This window comes from Euprymna scolopes, chromosome 4 (genome assembly GCF_053919585.1).
Source record: "Euprymna scolopes isolate OS-2025 chromosome 4, ASM5391958v1, whole genome shotgun sequence".
Classification (NCBI taxonomy): Eukaryota; Metazoa; Mollusca; class Cephalopoda; order Sepiida; family Sepiolidae; genus Euprymna; species Euprymna scolopes.
In genome coordinates, this window is record NC_136485.1 from 166607787 (window position 1) to 166633159 (window position 25373).

The 25373-nt window shown below is 36.1% G+C and overlaps 1 long non-coding RNA gene, 1 other non-coding gene and 1 pseudogene across 2 annotated transcripts; all 3 read right to left on the bottom strand.

The window, feature by feature from the left end:
• Positions 1–657: 657 nt before the first annotated feature.
• On the bottom strand, positions 658–815 carry LOC145273877 (U2 spliceosomal RNA; annotated as a pseudogene).
• A 2498-nt stretch (positions 816–3313) lies between these two features.
• Positions 3314–23621, bottom strand: LOC145269933 (uncharacterized). The gene is made up of 2 exons (XR_013865291.1): positions 23485–23621; positions 3314–4195 (listed from the first exon to the last, which is right to left on the bottom strand). It is a non-coding gene; the product is annotated as an uncharacterized LOC145269933 (long non-coding RNA).
• LOC145273804 (U2 spliceosomal RNA) lies at positions 4402–4597 on the bottom strand. The gene has a single exon (XR_013866526.1). It is a non-coding gene; the product is annotated as a U2 spliceosomal RNA (small nuclear RNA).
• Positions 23622–25373: the final 1752 nt, after the last annotated feature.

Sequence of the window (25373 nt, forward strand, 5' to 3'; positions counted from 1 at the left end):
CTGCGGCCCTACCTTGCTGTCAACAAGATCTTGTCCAGCTCTTCTCTCCATTTCTCCACTGACCCGTGGCCGGGATTTGACTCCCTTTTCCGGGGATTCCTCGAGGGGAGCGATGTTCCGCATTTGGGGTGGTATACCCCACCTGCTTGGAATCGTAGAAGGGGGATTGGTTGCTTACGCAGACCAGGCTTGGGAGGGAGGAAAAATAAAACTGCGGGGGACAAAGGGGATGGAGGGGGCGGTCAGGGGTGAAGAGAAAAAGAGAGTTGACCTCCCTCGCGGGAAGTCGGGTTAGTCAGCTCGATCCCCCCTTGCGGGGAGGGAGAGCAGAGAAGTAAGACGTAGTGGTGGCCAGTGGGTCTGAGTGCCGCGTCGCAATTAAGGAAAGAGAGGGATAGGCATCTCTTCCCAGAGAGAAGGCAGAAACGAAAGGTATTAACCCCAAAACCGTTCCCTCGTACAACGCCAACAGGAAGCGACAAAGAGACCCGGTCTGCTCAATCCAACGGGAGAGCAGCGAAGGAAGACAAAGGCTAGCGGGTAGTAGTAATTAGGGAGAAGTAGACATTCCTCCCAGACAGAGGGAGAAAAGAAGAAAACCTTAATACTAAAACTTAAAACTAAATCTTAGGCTAAGATCAAGGTCTTGACTCCCCAAAGGAGGGGGTCTGGTCCTTGCAGACGTAAAAACCCTTGAACCTGGCTAAAGAGCCCGGTGGCAGATCCCTTCGCAGACAAGTAGCTGAAGAGCAAAAGTTTTTGCACTGAAGAACAGATACTACACTTTGATCTTAACCAAAAGGCCGAGAAGCGATGCAGTTCATTTTTGGAGGAGCTCTCCCATTTTTTCCACAATTTTCCCAAAGGTTGGAAATGACAAGGAACCACCTCCCAGTCCCCCGGCAGTGGTTTCAGAACAATCCTTCTGATAGTTTAGGCGAGGGTTTTTTTTTTGTTAGGTTCGACCTTGTTGCTGACTTTAATCCTCTATTTGGGGAGCTCCAGGGGGCGGAGTTCCCTTTTAAGGGTATTGCTTCTGTGAGTTCTTCTCAAAATAGAAGTGAGAAAGGAAAGTTGGTTATCAGCTTGATCCCCTGTTAGGAGAGCAGCAAAGGAAGACTTTGTGGTTGCTTAGCAGGTCAGAGTGCTGCTAAGTGAATTAAGAGGTGAGAAATTAGACCATCTCTGCTTCAAGGGGATAAAAGACGAAGAAAGAAAACATGCAAAAAACCAGGTCACGATTTCCAATTAGTGGTGAAAAAAAAAAAGAAAAAAAAAAAAAAAAGGGGTCGGTTTTTAAGTCCTGACTGCCACACACAATGGGGTCGGTCCGGTGGAGTTCAAGCTATTTAATGACTCTGCAATGTTTTAATAAGCATATTGACAATTTTCAAAATTATAGTGTGTGTGTGTGTGTGTGTGTGAGTGAGAAAAAGAGTTCAATTCATTGAAAAAAGAAAGTCTTATAATTTGAAGTATATTTTTCCTCTGTGGGTTTGGCAGCAGGGACGCTTGTCTTTTTGTGCCAACAGTGGGGCTTCCTGCCTCCCACGTCCAACGAGAAAGTTACCTTGCATACCCTGTAGAATGAAGGGTGAACATAAATGGAGACCCTACCTTCTGTTTTCACGCTGTCAGATCTGAACGAGGAGTCCTCATCATCTACGATCTTCTTCTCAAAGGCTTCTTTGGCCGCCTTGATCATGATCCAAAGGACCTGGGTGTGGTTGTCATGATCTGCTCACATGAAGGTCATCATCAAAAATGCGTTAAGGAAATTTTGCCGATTGCTAACTTTTTTGAATGTCAGCAGTTTGAGATGTAATGCCCTCTGCTTGCCTTTCAGTTGCAGTGTCAACTTGGATTGCGGACCCCAAGTTGATCCCTCTTCTTGACTGGTAGATGCAGTCGCCGTTTTTTGGCTGTCCTTCTGGGACTGCGGTTGATTGAGAGTAGCTTGTTGGGTCTGGGGTGCAAGGGCTGGCCATTCCTTGTTTGTCGGTTTGCCTTTCCCTGTTCTCTGGACTTCTCCTTTTTTCTTCCGTGGTGGACACTGCGGAGTTGCTGTTGCTTCCCCTTTGTGAGGAGGAGTTTTCGGTGGTTCTTGTAGCAGGTGCTGCTGCGTTGGATCCAGCTGCCGCTCTGGATCTCTTCTGTTGGGCTCCCACATTCACCTGCACTTTCTGGATAGTTTTGTTGCCTCTTTAGCAGGACGACTGTCCTCTTGGGGAGCGCTTGCTGCCTGCTGGACATCCTTCTCAGGTTCCTCAAAGAGAAACTTAATGGACTCAGTGGTAGCGTTGATGAGTTCCTCGGTTCTCCCTGAGAAATAGTCTTTCTCCCCTTTGGTGGAATCGTACTTTTGGGGAGCTGGGTTGGTGCTCTTGGCAGATGATGATGATGTGGACTGAGGGACTTGTATTGTTACTGGTTTATGGTTACCATCACCAGTAACGCTGGCCTATCTCCCTTTCTTGCTGGTGATCTCCCCTTGTGGGGAGCCTAGATAGACTTCTTAGCGGCTCTTGGGGAACGATGACCCTGTGGTGTCACTGGCTGTGGTTCACTTTTTCCGCTTGTGGGCGTCGCCTGCTCTTTGCTTGAAGCTCCCTTTCTGGGAGAGCGGCGGTGGATGTTGTTGCTATTGGTGTAGGGGATAGAGGGACTGTGGTTCACCTTCACTTACAGTCGCCTCTTCCCTTGCTGTAGAGTTGCTTTCCTGGGTAGATTTCTGCTCCTTGGTTTGGGGATCCATGGGCTGTGGACCACTTTCCACTTTTTCTCCTCTCCTCATTTGGCATTAAATGTTGCACAGACCGATTTGCACAGACCGACTTGGAGACAGCGTCCGGGGTGTTGGCCGAATGGACACCAAGAAAATGGCACCAAGAGGGGGAGGAGGGGAGATATGTTGAGAGGGGGAGTGTTAAAAGAGGAAGAGAGAAAGAGTGGGTGATCCCCCCCTCCCCCTGCAGCTCAATCCCCCATGAGGGAAAGAGCAGGGAGAGAGAGACAATCTTGGCTCGGCAGACAGGGTGCTGCTCCGCAATTAAGGGGGGAGAACTAGACCATTCCTACCGGAGGGGGGTAGGAATGAAAAAAGTAACAACAAAACTGGAAGAGAGAAAGTGGGTGGTTAGTACAGTCTCGATCCCCCGTGAGGAGAAGAGCAGAGAAAGACAGACAAAAGTTTGGCTAGGCAGGTGTGAGTGCTGCTTCACAATTAAGTGGTGAGACTAGACCATTTCATAACTGATAAGAACAGATATAACACTTTGATCTTAGCCACAGTGTTTGCAGTGGTGGTCTTTGATTTTTCCTTTTTTCGGGGACTTTTGGGTGCCTGTGGCGCTGCTGGTGATAATGATTTTGCTGTTCTACCGGGACACAGAGGCTCCGCTGTGACCCGAGGTTGGTTAGAGGTTGTCTTGATGGGGCTAGTGGCTTTGCCCTTTTTGGTCACCATGCTCCAACCGGTTTCCACCTCAGGGACAACAGGAGTTGCAACTTTTGGTCCACCCAAAGATTGTTTTTTGCTGATGAAATGGTAGCAGTAGGGATTTCTGTTTGGGAAATTTTAGCATGTGTCCCAGCTGCTGGCAGTGCCAAAAGTGGGGCCTCCTGCCCTCGATGATTATGGACAACATTCATGGCTTGAACCTGAGCAGGGCCAGAATAGCTTTGAACCTGGTGCGGTCAATGCACACGTTAATTTTGTAATCCCCCAACACGAGGTTGGACTCAACATCTCCCCACTGGCTAAACACTTCCCTCAGCTGTTTATAGCCGAGGTAACAGGGGACATTCAGTAGAGACGGTCGTCCTCCTCTTGCACAAGTATTCAGGCTTGAGCTAGACATGCTTCCATTTGAGATTTTTGTTTGCCAACTGTTCTGCCTCTTCTCATTTTGGATGTTATTTTCACAATCTTTTTTATATGCAACTTGTCAAACTCTAGAATCTGTATTGGAACCCTTTCTTTAACAACATCTTCTTGTGGTTCCATATGCTGTGCAGAGAATGCTCAGGTAATGTTCAATTGTATCTTCAGTATTTCAGTATCGTTCGTACTGAGGATTGAACCTTTAAAAATGTCACACTGATCATCACTTAGCACATATTTCAGCAAGACATTGCTTTTTTAACATTTCTCCATATTTTATTCACCATCCATAAACATGAATGCAGGATACACCTAAGGAAACAATACAAAAGAAAAGATATTATTCATGGGCATATAATAGCCTATAATAATATTCAAGAAAATATTTATATTCAACTAATTAAACAAAACAATTGCAGCAATAATGATGACTGTAACTTGCTATTATTAGTATGTGTGTCATGTGACAAGAAGAGTTGAGAGTCTGTTTTTAGATTTGATTATTTGTTTCCCTGGTGGGAAACTGGGCTGATAATCCTGGAGGTACTGCAATACCAGGTCAACCCGTGGCAAAGGTGGAGCAAGCCCCTAACTCTTCGCCATGTTGCAAAAATCAGTTTAATATCGTAGTCCCCAAATCGGGGACGTATCAGATATTAAGCTGATAAGAACAGATACTACACTTTGATCTTAGCCATAAGGCCGAGAAGCGATGCAGTTCATTAAAAACGCGCTCTTTAAATTAGCAGGTGCTCGGAAAACTAGAAACGAGCATAGAAAAAAAATACTAAAACAACAATAAAAAAATCTACAAATAATCATTTTACCAGAAAATTATCCAACTTCTTTCTGTATACTATTATAATAGTTTTAAAATATAATTGCAGAGTTAATATTTTTTATTTTAACATTAAAGCAATTTAAATAAAGAATCTTCCAATTTCCAACATGCGCGTAGGAATACATTATTATTGTTTACTTTTTTTTTTCGATTAAATCGAGTTCGATTTTCAAGTGCTAATTTGTAATTATAAAAAGTATTAGGAGAAAATATATTTTGCTTAAAATAATAATTGGTTACAAATGTGCTTTATTTAATCGAATATTTATTTTTATATCGTTTTTAAAAGAACAAATATTAAACAATGCCACGATCGTATTTTCAAATAACCGGTGTAATCCTAAAAACGTACCCCAAGAGACAAATATGAAACCGAAATCATTTTTATTTTTTATAGAAAATAATAAAATAAATAGAATAGAAAAACAAAAAATAACGATTAAAAAAAAAAAAAAAAAAAAAAATGCGATAAGATAGAGAAAAGAAATCACGACAAAACCAGGCAACTAAGTTACGCTTTTGTTTTCGTTTCGTCAGATGAGTCATCTCGGTTGTTTGTTTTGTTAATAAATAAGCTTTTGGTATTTGAATATTTTATTTTTATTTTTTTAAACAAACTCATTCGGTTCAATAAATTAATTTTTAAAATTAGTATTTAATTATCAAATTCAAAATACAATAATTTATTGTTAATTTCAATCGGAGAATTTTCAGGATCAAGAGTTATTTCCCTTTGACCAGTAAGAAAAAGGGGTTGCCAGATTTAAAGCCAAATTTGGCGAATTTGGCCTTTTTTTTCTTTTTTCAAAAATTGTATTTTTGGCCTTTTAAAAAATTTGGCTTTTTTTTCCGATTAAGAACACTTTAGAATTAATTTAAGTTTGGTCTTCAATATTGTGTAGGACTTTATAATTGTATATTTTTAGTGAAAATGTTACAACTAAGTATTCTTGAAACAATTTGGACTTCAAACGTTTTGTCTTTTTTTATTTTTTTTAATTTTTAGATATTTTTTCCAATGATTTTACATTTATATTTGGTAATAACTATTAAAGAGAACGTAATAATTAAATATACGTGAGCTGTTGGGAGTAACAGCGCAGTATATGTGATACAGCTCTTCATTAAACAAAATGTCCATTTACAGGTTTCTTTTAGCTAAGTATTTAATATCAACAGCTAAACACATCCAATTTCTCCATTATTCATTGAAGGTCAAATATTAACCAATTTGAACTATCATCTTATCAAATGGAGGAGCACTTAATTTGTAAAGATATGATGTAAAAGACATTGTCAAAGGAGGTTGAATTTTTTTTTTTTTTTTGCTTCAAATTAACAAATAATTGAGAATATCTATATAGAGTAATTATTTCAAAGTAAATTCTTAATTATATATTTTGTTCCTAACTTTCCAAAGACATTATCTCATTTTGATTTTAATTTGTGTACATCTAGGCACGGCTAAAACAAAAGGATAAAGTAAGCATTTTTTTGACAGAGTCTTTTTAAAAATCTACCAAAAATCAAGTAATTATTCAATCAATACATTTTCACCAATTAAGTGAAGAATGAACTTTATAATTGTGTATTTTTTTTTCATAATCGATTTTGCCTATAACCCCCCTTCTTTATTTGTTGGTATAAACATACTTAAAATAATTACCCGAAACTGAGCAATATATATTGTATTGTGGGGAGGGTTAGGATTGTAGCAAGCAAAAAAAAAAAAAAAAAAACTGTGCATGTATCAGATTTTAAGGTTAAAAATCCAAATTTTGGAATGTATTTTGAAGTGTAAAATAAGTTGAATATGTTCATAATTATCTTTCAGATTTAAAAAAAAAAAAACTTTATTTTTTTGCTAAAGTTTAAAAAGAAAAAAAATCGATAACTGAACATTTTGCTAAAACTGCAATTTTTTTTTATACAACCGTGATATTCGATGCAGGAGTTGTTTTCAACACATACGACGCCTAGGATTCCCAAAATGGTCACCCGTCTGGTACTGGCCAGCCTCATCATTGCTTAGCTTTGGGGGTTATGTAGGCAACAAATGTATATATCGCTTATGAAAAAGAGAATTAAACCCTTCACTTAATAGTCAAATCAAACATTAAAAATACATGGCTAAATGTAGTTTATTTAGTCCCCCTCCAGGACTCTGTACTTAATTTTTTTTTTTCGCTACGCAAATCCATAGAGTGATATAAAAAGTTGTAATTATTTGAAATTCAGGAACTTATAGTATAATAGAACAAGCAGATCACTCTCAAAGAGGAAGTGGGAACTAGTGAGTGATAAAAGAAAAATAGGGATAGAGAATGAGCAACGATTGTGATTTGCAAAGTAAAGTTGCTTTGTTTTAATAAAGTACTTTATACTTATATATTATCTAGTTTAAATATTTAAGTGCTGTTCTGAACTCATTACTCACCTAGACACGTGTGTAGTTGTGTTGGGCAAAGCCTAAAATAAAAATACCGAGTTTTTCCTTTCACTGAAGGTGAAAAGAATCGGTCATGACAGTTTGGAAGATAAACAATCTCCTTACAAACTTTAATCATTATGCATCCTGTAGTGGTTCCTATATTACGATTTAATCGATAAGTTGTTAAATAAATCCATATATTTTTGTAAATGTACAAAATGCACATATTCTATTTTTTTTTCAAATATTTTCCTCACAATTTATTGAAAATCGTGAGACAGCTAAAGATTTATTTTTCTTTTGAAACAAGATTTGTATTAATTTTGTTAGTGTAAAAGTCCCATTTAAATTTTTTTTCAATAAACAATTGAAAAAAGTCGATTGATATGCAAAATACAAAAATGGTGTAACAACGCCCTCTTCCATGTTAAGAAAGATTTTCTAAATAATAGTACTCTTCAGAAAACCATTCTTAATATGTAAAGGGGGGGGAGTTAAAACTAATGTGTCTTTCCTTTATCAAAGAATGTTTAGTTTTTATTAGATTTGGTCAGCTAATAGATTGATTTGATAAACCAAGATAATAGTAATACTACTATTAACAATAATGGCAAATGTGTAGATGGGCACCTTAAACTAAATACGCATCCACTGCCAAAAAAAAAAAAAAAAAAAAAAAAAATTCTAATTCATAAGTGATTACATGTAAAAACACTGAAAACATTTGTAGAAAGAAAAAATATCATTTGCTGTATATACAACAAAATGAAAAAATGGTAAATAAACAAAAAATGTTATCAAAGACGAAATAAGTCACGCTACTACTAACAACATGGCCGACAGGAACATGTCGTCTTTGCCGTGTTAGTAATGGCTCAAAACTAGAAAAATAAACAAAATACTGGTAGAAATCCACCCAATAAGTGTCACCATAACATTTATTGGGTGAATCAGTATTTAGTTTATTTTTCATGATTTAAGCGATTATTGAGACTTTCCAGTTAAATGTCCGATGTCAGCCATCTTGTCGTTCTTAGAAATACAAATTCAATAGACGCTTTAAAATATGTCAAACCACACAAAATTTTTCTAGATAGGCAGAAGAGTAACTTATCTTGCCTTTGGTAACATGTTGGTTACATATTTGTTTATTACCACTATTTCGTTTTGTTGTCTATACTGTAAAATTTCCAAAATTAACTTAGAATTTCGAGTCGGAGATCGGTTTCGTATATAAATTTAACATCAAATCATCATTCCCATGCATTGAAACATTTTAGGAATGTTCACTAATTTTTTTTACTGCTAAGTCTGACAAGGTCGTAAAACCATGCATAATTTTTTTTAAATAGACACCCTCCAAAATACACAGAATTTAACTCTCATAGAAAAAAAAAGATAGGATATCTCAGAAATAGAAGTTCATTTTACATTAAATTTGTGTGAAACTGATCTCGGACTCAATTAAAGAAATAGTTTTATATTAAATTTCTTTATAATTACCAATAAATTAATATCAGTATTTGTTTTTCAGGATAAAACCGTTTTTATTTCATTTTTAAACATTTTTGTAAACACTACATTCTTATGAAAGTGTTGGCACTTGTTGTTTTTTGAGGGTTTTCCACCCCCAATTTCTTTGCAATTATAATAAGGTATTATTACATCTCTGCGCCCGATGTTAATTCACCAAAAACAAAAAACAAAAATGTGATTCCCAATTTTTAAGCAATCAAGCACCTGAAAAACTTAGTGGTAAAACAAATAAAACATCAGTTTCGCATAAAAATATGTAAAGTGATCCCACGTTTAGACCAGACGGTCAAGAATATGTAAGCAATTTTGTTTGTTTTAAATCTGTCATGTTCCTGATTCAACTTTAGCATAATATACGTCATTGTTGTCATAAATCTGCCACTTTCCTACTTCTACCCTTAAGTTTAGTTGGTAACTAGGGTTGTACCGATTAATTGACTGATTAATTACTTTTCTCTTTACTATTAAACTTAAATCATTTCATCACTGCCAAGAAACTCATCAGATAGCATTGATACATGTACATAGTAACTGCTTATTTAACTCGAGTGTCTGGCGACTATTATGGCTTTTAGCCTTTATTAACTAAAATTACAAAACACAAATTTCCAATTCTTAAATGAATATAATTAAACAATTAGATAAAAAAGAAATTACAAACCAACTACAAAGTATAAATTGTAATTATTTAAGTGAATAAGTATAAGCTGATGTTCTGCACCTGCTGCTGCTCTATTTCCTCTTCTATTCTTGCTGCCTGCCTCCTCTCAGAGTATTTAAAGTTGAACACTTTTAAGTTGTAATGTCGAAATATTAGAGTTTCTCTGTTCTCAGGACACAGCCTGTTCCTCATCAGTTCATACACATTACCACCTGTACTAAAGAATCTCTCACTCTCCACAGATGAAGGTGATCCGCTTAAATATTTTGAGGCCAGTTTACTCAACAGTGGTAAGGTCTCCTTCTTCCACCAATGAAATGGATCATCAACTCTTGCGAGAATTTGTAAAGCTACATAATGGTCAAGTTCTTTTGTGCACTTAACAATAAGGGATTTACTTCTGTTTAAGTTTAAATCGTGATTCTTGTATTTCCGTTGTAGTCTCCAGGTTTAACTCAGCTTCTACCTGCTCTAAGTTTTGATTTGTTACTGTAGACTTATTCGAAGCTAATTCATCAAACAGGTTTGAAAGAGATACAGTTTCACTTTGATCTTCTTGACCCTCAACAGAACTTGAAGTGTATCCTGCCGATTCTGCTTCATTATCATCAGTAGAAGATGTAGAATCCAATTCTTAATATTGTTTTCCATGTCATTCTTTTGAAATTTAAATTTGAATCTTGGATCAAGAAAAGTAGACAAGTTTTTATAATTTAGATAAGATGAAAATCTTGTTTCTATTGATTCATTGAATTGTTTAACAGTTGTAAGGATTCCACTTGTGGAGAAATGCGTGACTTACCTGGATAGACCACGTGCGGGTCGGTCACCAAAAATAAATAAAAAGAAAGAAAAGAAATGGTCAAGACTCTTATTTATAGAGTAGTGATCACGTGAGTTAGAAGAATATGCAAATAGAGGTGAACGATTTTGCGATATAAAAAGCCTGTGTTGTTAAGAGGAGGGGCAGACTGTTGGCAGAAGTCAGTGCTGTCAGACGTGCTTTAGAGTTTTGTTATTATATGCTGTGTTCGATTGTTGGGAGAGAGATAAAAGAGAAGAGGAGGAACCAAGAAGACATTCTGCAGATACTTGACTTTATGTTGGTTTTAAGCTATTTCGGCGCTTGGTGTGCGGTTACTAACAATGGACAGATTCGACATTCGCTTAATACCCGAGTTCGACGGATCTACCACTGGACCGGCTGTCGTTGAATGGATTGAAAAGGCAGAGAAAATCTGTAAACTGTGCAAAATTAAAGAACCAGCCACAGTTATCCCTTTGAGGCTAACCGGAGGGGCCTATGCAGTCTACCAACAACTCGGGGATGAACCAGACTGGGATGAAATCAAGCAGAGCCTGTATACAGCGTTTGGTACAGATCCATTTGTTGCGTGGCAACAGTTCACGAGCCGGACACTTCAACCCAAGGAAACAGTCGACGTGTACCTAGCCGACCTGCGAAAATTATCTGTACCGTTTGGTGGGGTCAACGATAAAATATTAAGCTGTGCTTTTTTGGTAGGCCTACCCGAGGAGGTCAGTAAACTGTTGCGGGCATCATCAAGAATCGATGAATTGTCAACTGATGAGTTATTGGCCCGAGCTCGAAACATCTGTAAGGAACAGGAACCAATTGCAGCAGCAGCTCGTTTTCGACATGGAGGCAATGTGGACTCTCTTCCAGATAGTAATAAGCATGCCACCCCAGTGTGCTATAAATGTGGGGAGGCCAATCATTTTGCTAAAGAGTGCCGGAGTGATAGGAGAGGTGTATATCCACAATCAAAGAGACCAGTGCAATGCTATCGCTGCAATAAGTTTGGGCACATATCTCGCAACTGTTCGGGAAACGAAGTTGGGGGCAAGGTACTATCACTACCCTTGCCCCCTGCCAACCAATAAACACAGGATTGCCTGTCATTAGCGTTAAACTTGATGATGTGCAGTGTTCAGCACTTATAGACACGGGGTGTTCCCGGTCTATAGTTAGTGCCCATTGCTGTCCGGTGTGGCGGAGGAACCCAGTTGGCGTTATGACCATCAATGGCTTATCACGGGTATGTTGTGGTGAAGGGACAGTCACAATCTGCACTGAGAAGGGTGACACAGCTAAAGTTGACGTTCTGGTGATGCAGGAGAAACCCCTTGGCTACGACATGTTGCTTGGAATTGATGCAATACAAGCACTAGGAGGCGTTACAATCACAGCAGCTAGAGGTATCAGGCTTGGAGAAGGGAAAGACGTCTGTGCAGCCATGTCGATTGAAGAAAAGGACTTCTGTGCTACATTTGATGACAACGAAAGGGTGTGGACTGCAAAGTGGAAATGGGCCATGGGCCAGGAACCAGATCGGCTGTGCAACACGATTCCAGAGTATGCAGTTTCTACCAAGAATAGGGCCGCATATGAAGAAGAACTTCAGATGTGGATTGACAACGGTTGGTTAATACCATACCCACAGGAACGTCTGGGACCACCCAAGGGATTAATTCCGCTCATGGCTGTTGAACAACCTACCAAAGAAAAAAATTCGTCCCGTAATGGATTACCGAGAGTTGAATCGGCATGTTGATGCGTTTACCGGAAACGCAGATGTGTGCGCTGCTAAACTGAGAGAGTGGCGTCAAAAAGGGAGCAATGTAGCACTTCTGGATCTAAAGAGGGCCTACCTGCAGATACGTGTCCATGAGTCATTATGGCCGTTTCAGACAGTACTACTCAAAGGAAAACTATATTGGTTGACACGTTTGGGTTTTGGCCTAAACGTAGCACCCTTGATTATGACAACCATTATTAAAACTGTTTTGATGCAGGATGAGACCACAGCAAAAGCTGCTTCAGCCTACATAGATGACATCTATGTTAATGAGGACATAATGTCTGCGGATGCAGTTCGAATAAAACTGAAAGCGTTTGGGTTAATAAGCAAAGACCCTAAGCGCCTAAAGGATGGAGTGCCCGTGCTAGGCCTCGAGGTCTGGGAGGAGGGCAATACGTTGCGATGGAAACGAGGGAGCCCACTTCCAAAGTTACCCAATGTATTAACAAGACGTACTGTGTTTTCTATCTGTGGTAAATTGGTAGGACATCTACCTGTCTGTGGATGGCTCCGATCGGCAACAGGAGTGGTGAAAAGACGAGTGACTACAGTAACAAAAGGATGGGACGATGTTGCGGATGATGATTCTCTCCAACAAATGATGGCTGAAATGTTGTCCAGAGTGCATAGGAATGACCCTGCCCGGGGTGAGTGGCAAGTGTCTGGAAACGAACTAAATGCATGGGTTGACGCAAGTTCGTTGGCTACAGGTGTCGTGTTGGAGCAACTAGGTGTTGTTGTGGAAGATGCATGCTGGCTTCGTCCGAAAAATGATGCCCAACATATAAATTTGGCAGAACTTGATGCCACGTTAAAAGGTCTTAATCTCGCATTGCAATGGCAGACTAATGTTGTGCATCTCCACACTGACTCATTGTGTGTTTACCATTGGTCAACCGACACCTTGACTGGAAAGGCTCGAGTTAAGACTAGAGCTGCAAGTGAAATGCTAGTACGAAGGAGACTAGCAATAATTAAGCGTCTAGTTGACGAATACAGCTTGCAGGTAGACATTACGTTAGTCTCGTCGATGCAGAATTTGGCTGATAGCTTGACTCGAGTACCAAAGAGGTGGATCGATGCAATGAGGCAGGGATCCGATCTTCAACAACAAACATGCGCGACTGTAACGGATCAATTAACACCTGACCAGATCCGTATGATACACCAGCAGATTGGACATCCTGGAATTCAGAGGACTGCATATTTTGTCCGAAGAGTATGCCCTGCAACTACAAAAGCATCAGTGAAAGCAGCCATACGTTCGTGTGAAGAGTGTCAGAGAATTGATCCGGCACCATCCCAATGGCAAAAAGGGAAGCTCGAGGTGGAGGGCAACTGGCAGCGAGTAGGGATGGACATAACACATTATGGGGGCAAACATTTTTTGACCATGACGGATTGTGGCCCGACGCGTTTCACAATATGGCGCCTGTTGACACGACAGGATGCAGCCAGCATTATACAACAGTTGAGAGCCGTCTTTTTTGAACGTGGTGCCCCGATTGAAATTCTGACTGATAATGCCGCCACATTTCGATGTCAAGAATTTCAGAAATTCGTGCACGAATGGGGGATTAAAATGCATTATCGGTGTGCATATTATCCCGAGGGTAATGGTATAGCAGAACGGTGTCACCGCACCATCAAAAGAATTGCAGCCAGGACGCAGTGCTCTATTCCAGAAGCTGTGTACTGGTATAATATAACACCCAAGGACAATGCAACACCAGCAACTGCACCAGCCAATGGGATTTACCAATATGAACAGCGTGTGAAAGGAGTTGATGCCATACCATCAGTGGTGAGTGTTGTCAATACACCATATCAGGTGGGAGACCTTGTTTGGATAAAACCCCCAAATGCTGGGTGCACTACGAAATTTTTCCAGGGAAAAATAGATGAAATCATAAGTCCTCAGACCATGTTGATTGGTGGCATACCACGTCACGTAAAAGATATCCGCCCTTGTTATACCTCTTCTTATTCTGAGGACGATGAGGAGGATCACACACCGTTCAGAGATGATCCTGATCACTTACTGCCCCTTCAGGTGAGCATAGAAACACCACCAACAGAACCAGATGAGGGAATGATGGGACATACTGATGACAATAGTGAGGAGAGCGATGGACACAAGGAAGTAATGCCTCATCGAAATACTCGACAGAGACGAATACTGCCCACCCCCCGTGATTGCGAAACCCAGCGAGAAGGGATGATGGAGCATACCGAGGAGATGACGCCTCCGATTCTTCGGAGAAGTACCCGACAAAGACGGATACTGCCCCCCTGCCCTGATTGTGAGACACCGCCTATGGAACCACGAGACGGGATAATGGAACAGACTGGTAGTAATGATGGTGGTAATGAAGAAAACAGCAATGAGGAAGTGCTTCTTCGAAGGAGTACCCGCCAACGACGATTGCCCGCATGTCCTGTTTGTGATCATGAGATCAGGGGGGAGTGTGGAGAAATGCGTGACTTACCTGGATAGACCACGTGCGGGTCGGTCACCAAAAATAAATAAAAAGAAAGAAAAGAAATGGTCAAGACTCTTATTTATAGAGTAGTGATCACGTGAGTTAGAAGAATATGCAAATAGAGGTGAACGATTTTGCGATATAAAAAGCCTGTGTTGTTAAGAGGAGGGGCAGACTGTTGGCAGAAGTCAGTGCTGTCAGACGTGCTTTAGAGTTTTGTTATTATATGCTGTGTTCGATTGTTGGGAGAGAGATAAAAGAGAAGAGGAGGAACCAAGAAGACATTCTGCAGATACTTGACTTTGTGTTGGTTTTACCACTCAAGTCAGAAATACCAGAATTAGATGGGATAGCTTTTGAAAGAAATAAAGCTAAAATTGTAGGTATTATCGATAGGATTGAAATTCTGTGACTTGCTTCTTCGTGATTTCTTCAACTGGACAATTTTTTGAACAAGTCCCCGTTAGTAAATTGTTAAGGTAGGAATCTTATAGTGTCCTAAATTCTCGGATGAAATAAAAAAAAATTAACAAATCTCTTCGAATCATTCTGTTTCATATATGCCATGAAAAAACTCCTTTCTAATTAATGTTGACCAGATGAAAAAATATTGTTATTCTAAACAACAGCCGAGTTCGTTTGGTTATTTTAAAATTGGTAGAAGGGACTTTTTCTGGGCATTCAACGTAAAGCAGAACGGTCTGCACCAACCAGAAATAAATCATTTTAAGCAATCACAGTGTTAACTTGAACAAAGCCCATACAAAAATAAAATAAAGACGTTAAAAGAATAAAAAAAAAAAATTAAAAAACCAATAATACTTATGCAGAGTATGTTTTTGGAAAGCCATTTCTTATGTGGAGGAGAGGGTGTTTTTCTAACTAGTCTGTACTTTCACCTAACAATTTAATAAATACAAAACAAGTGATTTGTGCCACAAGCATTGAAGAAGGACAACTGGAGTTTTTTTTTTCTCTGTATGTGTTTGACTGGGGAAGGGGTTGAAGGAACTACCTCAAATGGACAAATGTAATCAGTGCCAAGTGAAGAATTCAACAGAATCGCAAAGAAATAACAATTGTATAAAGGACTATTGCTGATAACATTCAGTTCTCTCTTTTATTAAAATTAAATTGATATTGAACATGTTTACTTAATTAGATCACTATGAAAAACAAAGTGAAAAATTCTACATAAAATTACATTTTCTTGCGAATACTATTTAAGAAGTACATAGTGTAAAGTTCTGACATTTGGACGAATAGCTTTCTACAGTATTGATTAGACATGAAATATTGTATCTTTTAATAGTTTTTATGACATGTGATTTTCAAATTAGTATGCGTTTATGACATTTACTACTTTATTTTTGCCACCAAAATGGAATATGTCAGCATTTTTATCAACTTATAATTAAGTTGCAGCTGGAATTGTTAAAAAAAATAGGCATAATAATCATGATGTAAAGAAATTACTGTCATTTAATTCAGTTTTATTTGATGATACTTTAAAAATTGTCCATCAGTGCAATTTTGCAATTATAAATGATGCAATGTTCACTTTCCACACCTTAAAAATGATGGCCAAAATTAAATTAGAAATAATTGTACTTTTACTTCCTATTGTCTTCGTATACAAAGAGTGATTGAAAGCATTTTTGTGACATTTTTTTGTCAGTTGCTTTCAAAGTTGACATGTTGTCATTTACACATGTTCGTGCTTCTCCAACCGAAGCAGGGTAGTGTATACTCTTTATTATCATCAAGAGCTTTTTGTTGTTCTTAATTTGTTTTCAGGATATATGTTGAATTCCACCATGTGGTCACACCTTGAATGAGTGTTTTTTTTCAAACGGAGCTGATCCTGTATTTCAGTTAATTTACTAATTACTAATAGAAAGCGATTAAAGTGAGAAACTTTATTTCTGTTATGTATGTAATGGTTGTTTTCACAGCCTGAGTTACAATGTATGATAGTTATTCTAAATCATATTCTCTGACACCAGCAACCATATTTGTTCATGAATCCTGCAAGACTAAGAAAACTTTATTGAAGATTTTATACTCATCCAAGACATTGTGCAATTCTTCACTTATTATTGCACCTGTGTGTGCATCAGGGAATAGAATGTTTACTTTGTTTACCATAAACTTTGAAAATCTAATGGTAAATTTGCGAATGGAATTCCTAATCTGTGACCTTGTGGCCCTTGGTCTTATGTTATAAATAATAATAAATAAAAAAAAAACTTCTAATAAATTCATTTTTGTTTCTTTATTGTCAAGAAAAACTTTTTATAGAACCCTTTTTTAGAATCGGAAATAATTTTTCCAATTCTGATACCCTAAAAAGTTCTGATTTTTCTGATTCCCGATTCTAATTAATCATCCCAACATTAGTATTAACACTCTGAAAAACTTGAGTAAAGAAAAAAAATAAAAACAGCAGTAATTTAGATTAAGGTATCAGTTTCACACACGAGTCTAACATCATTTTTCACTTTTTGACCAGATTGCATTTGAATGGCATCTAATCATTTTAATTCTTAGATGTAAAGCATTCGTTTTTTGGAACGGGGGGGGGGGGGGGGCATCTGAACTCGAGCTTAATGATAAAATTAAGGGATTTGGAGGAACTGTTGCTACATAGACTTAGGGTTTGTGGTAGAGCTTACAAAGTTTTTTTACAATCCCTCTTCCCCAAAAAATACACAATTTATCTCACTTAGCTAAAAGAAATTGGGTTAAATTGCTATTTGGATAGACGATTGGTCTGAATTGGGTTATAAATGTACATTATATTTATATATACAAAACCAATTCCCAACTTTAAATTCTGAATAGTTTTTTTTCAACCAGTAATCCCCTAAAAAAGAAAATGTTATTTTTAAGGAGTAGGATTTAGATTAGGGTACTCATTTACAAATTTATCAACAATTATTTAAACACTTTCAAATGTTTTTTAACGCTCTCCAGTACACTTAAAAAAATATGTAAACTGTAGAATGAATTTTTAATGTTCCTTAGCACAAATGTATTTATCTAAAAAAAAAAAAAAAAACATGATTTCAATTTTGTAAGGAACATCTTAAATTCACTATAAAAATACAAAATGAAGATAAATATTAAGAATTACTCCACCCTCGAAATTCCTATTCTATAAAAGTCCAATGTTGCTTTAAAAGTAAATAAAGAAAATATCCGTAATTGTTTAATTGGAAATGTTTCGATTTAATTAATGAGAACGGGAAAGTTTTTCATGAAACATTGTTTTTTTTTTTAAACAGAAAATTGAAATGACATATTCATAATAGTTTACGCGAGCGCTATTTGAAAACCAAAACATTTTTTTTTGTTTACTTTATCGTTTGTGTGTGTGTGTGTGTGTGTGTGTATTTTTTGGTACTCCTTGGTCGTTGAGTTCCATGGCGGCCAGCAAAAAAAAAAAAAAATACGCGTCACTCCCTTCCTGACGCAAACGCACGTAACTTTTTTTATTTACTGACGTTGTAATAATTAAACGATTATTTGTCACATTATTTTGAAAAAAAAGTTTTACTCTTTATGAATATTAAAAGAAAAAAGTTACTAAAAATTTATTAATGTCTCACTTTTACAGACATTTAGGGTTTTTATTACTGTACAGATTCGAAAAAGTTATCAAAAAACAAATATAAAACAAATAAATGTTATCAAAGGCAAGATAAGTTACTTTTCTACCAAACTGGATATAATTTTCGTGTTTTTATTCAATTTAACATGTTTATTCAGTTCGAAAAGCATAGTGTTTACTGATGTATTGGAAAATTCAAAATGGCGACCGACTCTCTTTAACACGGTAAGTTTTGGAAAAAGTGTTATAAATAATAAACTAGACAAAATACTATTAAAAAACCACCGAATATATGTCAACTTACGTCACGGTAACATATTGAGCGAATTTCTAACAGTATTTTGTCTAGTTTATTATTTATAACATCTTTTCCCGAACTTACCGTGTTAAAGAGAGTCGGGCGCCATTTTAAATTTTCCAATACATCGGTAAACACTGTATGCTTTTCGAACTGAATAACCATGTTAAATTGAATAAAAACACGAAAATTATATCCAGTTTGGTAGAAAAGTAACTTATCTTGCCTTTGATAACATTTATTTGTTATATATTTGTTTTTTGACAACTTTTTCGAATCTATGTGTACAGTAATACAAACCCGACATTTGTTTTCAATTTTCTTTTTGGCGCTAATACAGTTTAGTCAAGACATAAAAAAATGAAAATATCGAAAAAAGTTTAAATTGTATGTATCCGTTATAGAACGAAGTTCTATAACGGATACATACAATTTACAGCGGAAAAACACGTTTTTATGAGAGCGCGTTGAAGGTGGCCATCTTGGATTAAAAAAAAAACGTTTGTTTGAATTTTAGAAATGACAAAGGGAGATAACTCCAGTTAAAGCGCTGACACTCCTCCCCATCTTTAATACTAGCTTTTCTTCCTAAAAATCAAACATTTTGCTCGGTATCATAAATTGTTTTTTCGCTGTAAAAAAACTTGATGAAATGAAGTGAAATTTTTTTTCAGAGAACTTCGTCCCATAACGGATACATACAATTTAAACTTCAATATTTTCATTTTTTAATGTCTTTACTAAACTGTACAAGTACCTTTTTAAATGACGACTTTTTTTTTTTTAATAGCATTTGCGGATGGGTAAAAAACGAAAAAAAATAACTAAACCATTTACTGACAATTTCTCGGTATCTTGATTTTGATAACATTTTTTGTTAAAAATATTTGTAAAAGTGAGAAATTATCAGTAAATGGTTTATTTATTTTTTTTCGTTTTTTACCCACCCGCAAATGCTATTAAAAAAAAAAAAAAGTCGATAAAAGTCATTCAAAAAGAAATTTAAAAACAAATGTCTGTATAAGTGAGACATTATTAACAAAGGTTTAGTAACTTTTCTTTTAATATTCATAAAGAGTAAAACTTTTTTTCAAAATAAATAAATAATGTGACAAATAATCGTTTAGTTACTCCGACGTCAGTAAATAAAAAGTCGATAAAAGTCATTTAAAAAGAAATTTAAAAACAAATGTCTGTAAAAGTGAGACATTATTAATAATAATTGTTTAGTTACTACGGCACGGCAATGTCAATAAATATAAAAATGTTGCGTGCGCATGCTCCAGGAAGAAAGCGACGCGTGTTTTTTTTTCAGCTGGTCGCCATGGAACTCAACGCCCAAGGAGTACCGTTTTTGGTGTTTTTATTTAATGTCGCATGTTTTTTTTTATTTTTTTATTAAGTATTATAAATTTCACTAACATGCTGGAGAAATGTTTCATAATTTTCCATCCCGTTGTCAATTTTCATATCCGACGCCTCCCGCCTCCTGCTTTGTCAACATGGGACCATTTCATATCTTCCGAAAACACTTCCGTATTTAGGAGGGGAAAAAAAAAAAAAAAAAAGAAAAAAATGGGTGACTGATTTATCAGAACGTTGTAACTAAAAAGTGAGTACCCATTTCAAATTTTTTTTTTCATAATCTGGCTAATTAGTGTCCAATCAATAATAATCCAGTGAATTCGGTAAATATCCAGATCCGCTAAAACAGTACACCGACCACTCTAATTTCTTTTGGTACTGGTCGCGGTAAGAGTTCCCTGCCGAACACCCTAAAAAAACAATGACTTCTCCCCGCGCAGGCGCAAAGGACATGTTTTAGTTGCCATAGTAACAAAACTTTTTATCGACATTGTTTTACTGTTTATGAATATTGAAATAAAATACATTACTACACATTTATTAATCTCACTTTTAATCACTTTTATCGACTTTTTAAAACTTTTTTTTGCTCTTTTTAAATGACAACGTTAATGTTTATGAATATTGAAATATTATATATATGAAATATTGAAATTATTCTTATATTGAATATTGAAATAAAAGACATTACTACACATTTATTAATAATATCTTCTTGAATTTCCCAACTTTTTTCATCTGTGTTTTTAGTTTTGTGTGTTGAATGAAACTTTTTTTTTTTTTTTTTTCATTACAACAATAGTTATCGGTCCGATTCTTTGGCTGACAAACGACATCTGTCGGCGGTTCTTGAAATTTACTTACCACAAAATGGTGATAGAATAATAAATTTACTTACGTTTAATCAATGTTATTTTCTTTTTAAATGACGACGTTTTTACTGTTTATGAATATTAAAAGAAAAATAATTACTAAACATTTATTAATAAGAAAATGGGTGTTAGTGCACTCACTGCACTTATGATCCGCGCTATATTTTAAATCGTATTTCTAAGCTTAAAGTTTAATGTTTTTTATTCAAATTGTAAGGTTAAAGTAGAGAATAGGTACAAAACACCCTCCCCGTGTTAAGAATGGCTTTTTAAATAACGTTATTTCAGCACGGATCAATAAGTGCACTAGTACCACAAAATGGTGATAGAATAATACATTTAGGGTTTGTATTACTGTACACATAGATTCGAAAAAGTTGTCAAAAAACAAATATATAACAGATAAATGTTATCAAAGGCAAGATAATTTACTTTTCTGCCAAACTGGATATATTTTTTGTGTTTTTATTCAATGTAACATATTTATTCAGTTCGAAAAACAGTCTTTACCGATGTATTCGAAAATTCAAGATGGCGTCTCACACCCTCTTTAACACCGTAAGTATGGAAAAAGGTGTTATAAATAAAAAAACTATACAAAATACTATTAAAAACCCGCCGAATATATGTCAACCTATGTCACGGTAACATATATTGAGCGAGTTTTTAACAGTATTTTATCTGTTTTTTTATTTATAACATCTTTTCCCACACTTACCGTGTTAAAGAGAGAATAAGACGCCATCTTGAATGTTCCAATACATCGGTAAACACTGTATGGGTTTCGAGCTGAATAAATATGTTACATTGAATAAAAACACGAAAAATATATCCAGTTTGGTAGAAAAGTAAATTTATCTTGCCTTTGATAACATTTATTTAAAAAGTCGATAAAATTGACACAAACAGTAAAAAAAAAAAAAGATATTAATAAATGTGTAGTAATGTATTTTATTTCAATATTCATAAACAGTAAAACAATGTCGATAAAAAGTTTCGTTACTATGGCAACTACTTGGCCTTCGGGACGAGATCAAAGTGTAGTATCTGTTCTTCGGATGCTGCATTTCCATTTCTTGTTCTCTTTCGGTGGAGGAGAAATCCTTCACGACTGAGACAATTTTTATTTTTGTACCTTTTCTCCACGTTAAAAAACGACCCTGGTGTCTAACTCTGTCCCGTGGGGAGCCATAGTAAATAGGTACCATGGCAACTAAAACATGTCCTTTGCGCCTGCGCGGGGAGAAGTCATTGTTTTTTGATGGTGTTCGGCAGGGAACTCTTACCGCGACCAGTACCTTTGTTTTTTTTTAAAGGTCGCTGACAACGAATCTGATAGTGAAACTTGGGGCAAATTTACCGTTTGCATGGTATTTACCCCTGAACCCACAAAGTACTTTCCACCATTTTGCAGCTTCCGTTTACACTACGCGCGCTCGCTGCAGCATGAACGACGGTTTGTTTCACCTAGCAAACTGCCTTCTCACATGGCGTACCATTACCAATCAAAAAATTACGGACTGTCAGTCTGTTGGATTTTTTTAATGACTTACAGGTAAAGAAAAGTACAAATTGGGGGACCTTTTTTTTTGTCTCACGTAGTTTTTAACCTTTTTTGTACCAATGTTCCTTAAATGGAACATGGAACATAGTTTTCAACATACTATAGAAATTGTAATTTTGCTTTAAATATAACTATAAGAATAATTTATAAAAGTTTTCATGAATCTGGAGTAAAATGAAGCTACTTTAATAGAAATAACTTATAAAAATTGAATTTAAAGCAAAAGTACAATTTCTATAGTATGTTGAAAACTATGTTCCATTTAAGGAACATTGGTACAAAAAAGGTTAATGCGGTTTACAAAAACATAAGCACCAAACATCTTCATGTTTTCCATACTTTTTTTGCGGGAGGGGGATTCAATTATAGAACTTATGTGGCTTAATAGGTGCTTCTGCAGTTTAGTTAACCGTTTTTCCGTAAGTAACACATTGGTAAATGTCGGTGTGTTACTAACACACCGACATTTACCAATTAGAACACCAGGGTTTGTGTTACTGTACACAGATTCGAAAAAGTTGTCAAAAAACAAATATATAACGAATAGATGTTTATCAAAGGCAAGATAAGTTACTTTTCTACCAAACTGGATATATTTTTCGTGTTTTTATTCAATGTAACATGTTTATTCAGCCCTCAAAACATAGTGTTTACCGATGTATTGGAAAATTCAAGATGGCGGCCGACTCTCTTTTTAACACGGTAAGTTCGGGAAAAGGTGTTATAAATAATAAACTAAACAAAATACTATTAAAAATCCACCGAATATATGTCAACCTATGTCACAGTAACATATATTGCGCGAGTTTCTAACAGTATTTTGTCTAGTTTTATATTTAAAGCACCTTTTCCTAAACTTACCGTGTTAATGAGAGTTGGGCGCGGGCGCCATTTTGAATTTTCCCATACATCGGTAAACACAGTAGGTTTTTCGAGCTGAATAAACATGTTACATTAAATAAAAACACGAAAAATTATCCAGTTAGGTAGAAAAGTAACTTATCTTGGCCTTTGATAACATTTATTTGTTATATATTTGTTTTTTGACAACTTTTTCGAATCTATGCGTACAGTAATACAAACCCCACGGTCAGTTTTTAATTTTGGGACAAAATACAGCTCCCCCCAAAAAGGAACTCTGCATTTCCTCAGTGTAGAAAGATTTCGCTTTCACTGAAAGGTGGAGGGTACTACCAAGAAACAACTACACTTTCTCCGGCGAGAATCGCTAAACATTAATTGAACGCAAGTTTAAAAGAAATAAATTTTACTTACTTTGTAAATTTAAAAAATGACTGAATCGAATGAAAAAGATTTTAAACGTCAACACTTACAATTCAGAAAAGCGTTAAAAAGAGGAAACATTTTCAAACTGTTGAGGTGAAGAAAACTCCATTTGTGGACTAAAGACGCGCGAAAGTCGCGACTTGAAACATGAAAACGACGAATGACACTCCTCCTCCTTCTGCCCTCCTTCTCACCTTTCGCGCCGCCTACCTTTCCTTCTCTTAGAGTCTTCAGGTCGTGATTCGAATTGCCTAAACTTTACAAACATTGAAAGAAAGAAAAAGTACAAATTTCGAAGATTTACTCTCTAAAACATCATACCAGAATTTACTACGCAACTTCCTAATAATAATGATATAAAAAAATTATAAGAAAAATGAAAATTTCATAGGTGTTCAGATTAAATTTGAAATGACGCAAACGCAGAGTCTAGCGTTGGATGGCGGGTTTTTTGGCCAGTTATTCTTTCATTATTTGGCCATTTTGCAGAGGTTTGAAGCTAAATTTTCCAGAAAAAAAGGCTAAAAAAGACCAAATAAAAACCCAAAGGCACATTTTTAGAAAGACCCTCGCCGAAAAAAAAAAATGAACATTTTATTTTATTATATTTTATTAAAATTGTCTGTATTGAACTCGTTAACTCCCAAATGTTTGTGTCATTTTTTTTTCTATTACTTTCTTATACAGCTAAGAACAGCTGTAATGAAGCAGAGAGCTTGGAGGTTATCACCAGTTTTATGGAGACGTTACGTTCACGTCGGTTTGGGGGTTTTATTTTAGGGTGTTTTGTAAGGAAAGAAGTATTTTGGGGATGAGCCGGATTTAGAGAAATATTTTCAGTGAAAAAGTTTTCAGGGTTTATAATCAAATGTGAAAAAACGGTATACGGTGGTTGATTATAGAACGGAACGGAGTCAAGATACGGAAAACGACACCATACATATATATATATATATAGAGAGAGAGAGAGCCCGGAAAACTCGTACCCGGAAAACTCCCCCTTTTTTGCTTGGTAGGAAAACTGGTCCCTTATTAAATAAATATCGACTGAAAACACATTTAATTAACGTTCTTGAATGAGATATTGGGTAAATTTTCAGATTAGGTCCACCTCAACAATTTTCTTTTAAATTACGACTTTTAACGGTTTTCGACGATGCTGAATACGAAAATCGCATTGAAATTTTGCATAAATAAGTAGTTAGCGAAAAATAAAAAGTTGTATTATGAATTGTATTCTTTGGCGGCCATTTTTACGCGCGAGCGCGCGCCATAAACAAATCTATTCTTCTCTGACCCGCATAAAAAAAGGAATTTAGGAAAATTCGTCCCGGGAAAACTCGTCTCTGGAAAACTGGTCCCCTTTCGCTAGGTAGGAAAACTGGTCCTTTATTTAATAAATGTCGATTGAAAACACATTTTATGATCGTTCTTGAAGGAGATATTGTTTTTTAAAATAGACTATAATCCTCATAATATTAAAAAAAAATTTTTTTTTACTTGTTTAATGTTTTTTTTTTTTTTTAATAAAATCGATTTTCTAAGTGTTCGCTTTCTACCTAACTGGTTAAGTTATTAGTGGTTTCACTTATTTTAAAGCGGTTAGTATGTTCATAAACGAGACCGCTTTTTTATATTAATATAAAAAGAATTTATGGGTTTTTATTACTGTACACAGATTCGAAAAAGTTGTCAAAAAACAAATATATAACAAATAAATGTTATCAAAGGCAATATAGATTACTTTTCTACCAAACTAGATATAATTTTCGTGTTTTTATTCAATTTAACATGTTTATTGAGCTCGAAAAGCATACAGTGTTTACTGATGTATTGGAAAATTTAAAATGGCGGCCGACTCTCTCTTTAACACGGTAAGTTCGGGAAAAGATGTTATAAATAATAAACTAGACAAAATACTGTTAGAAATTCGCTC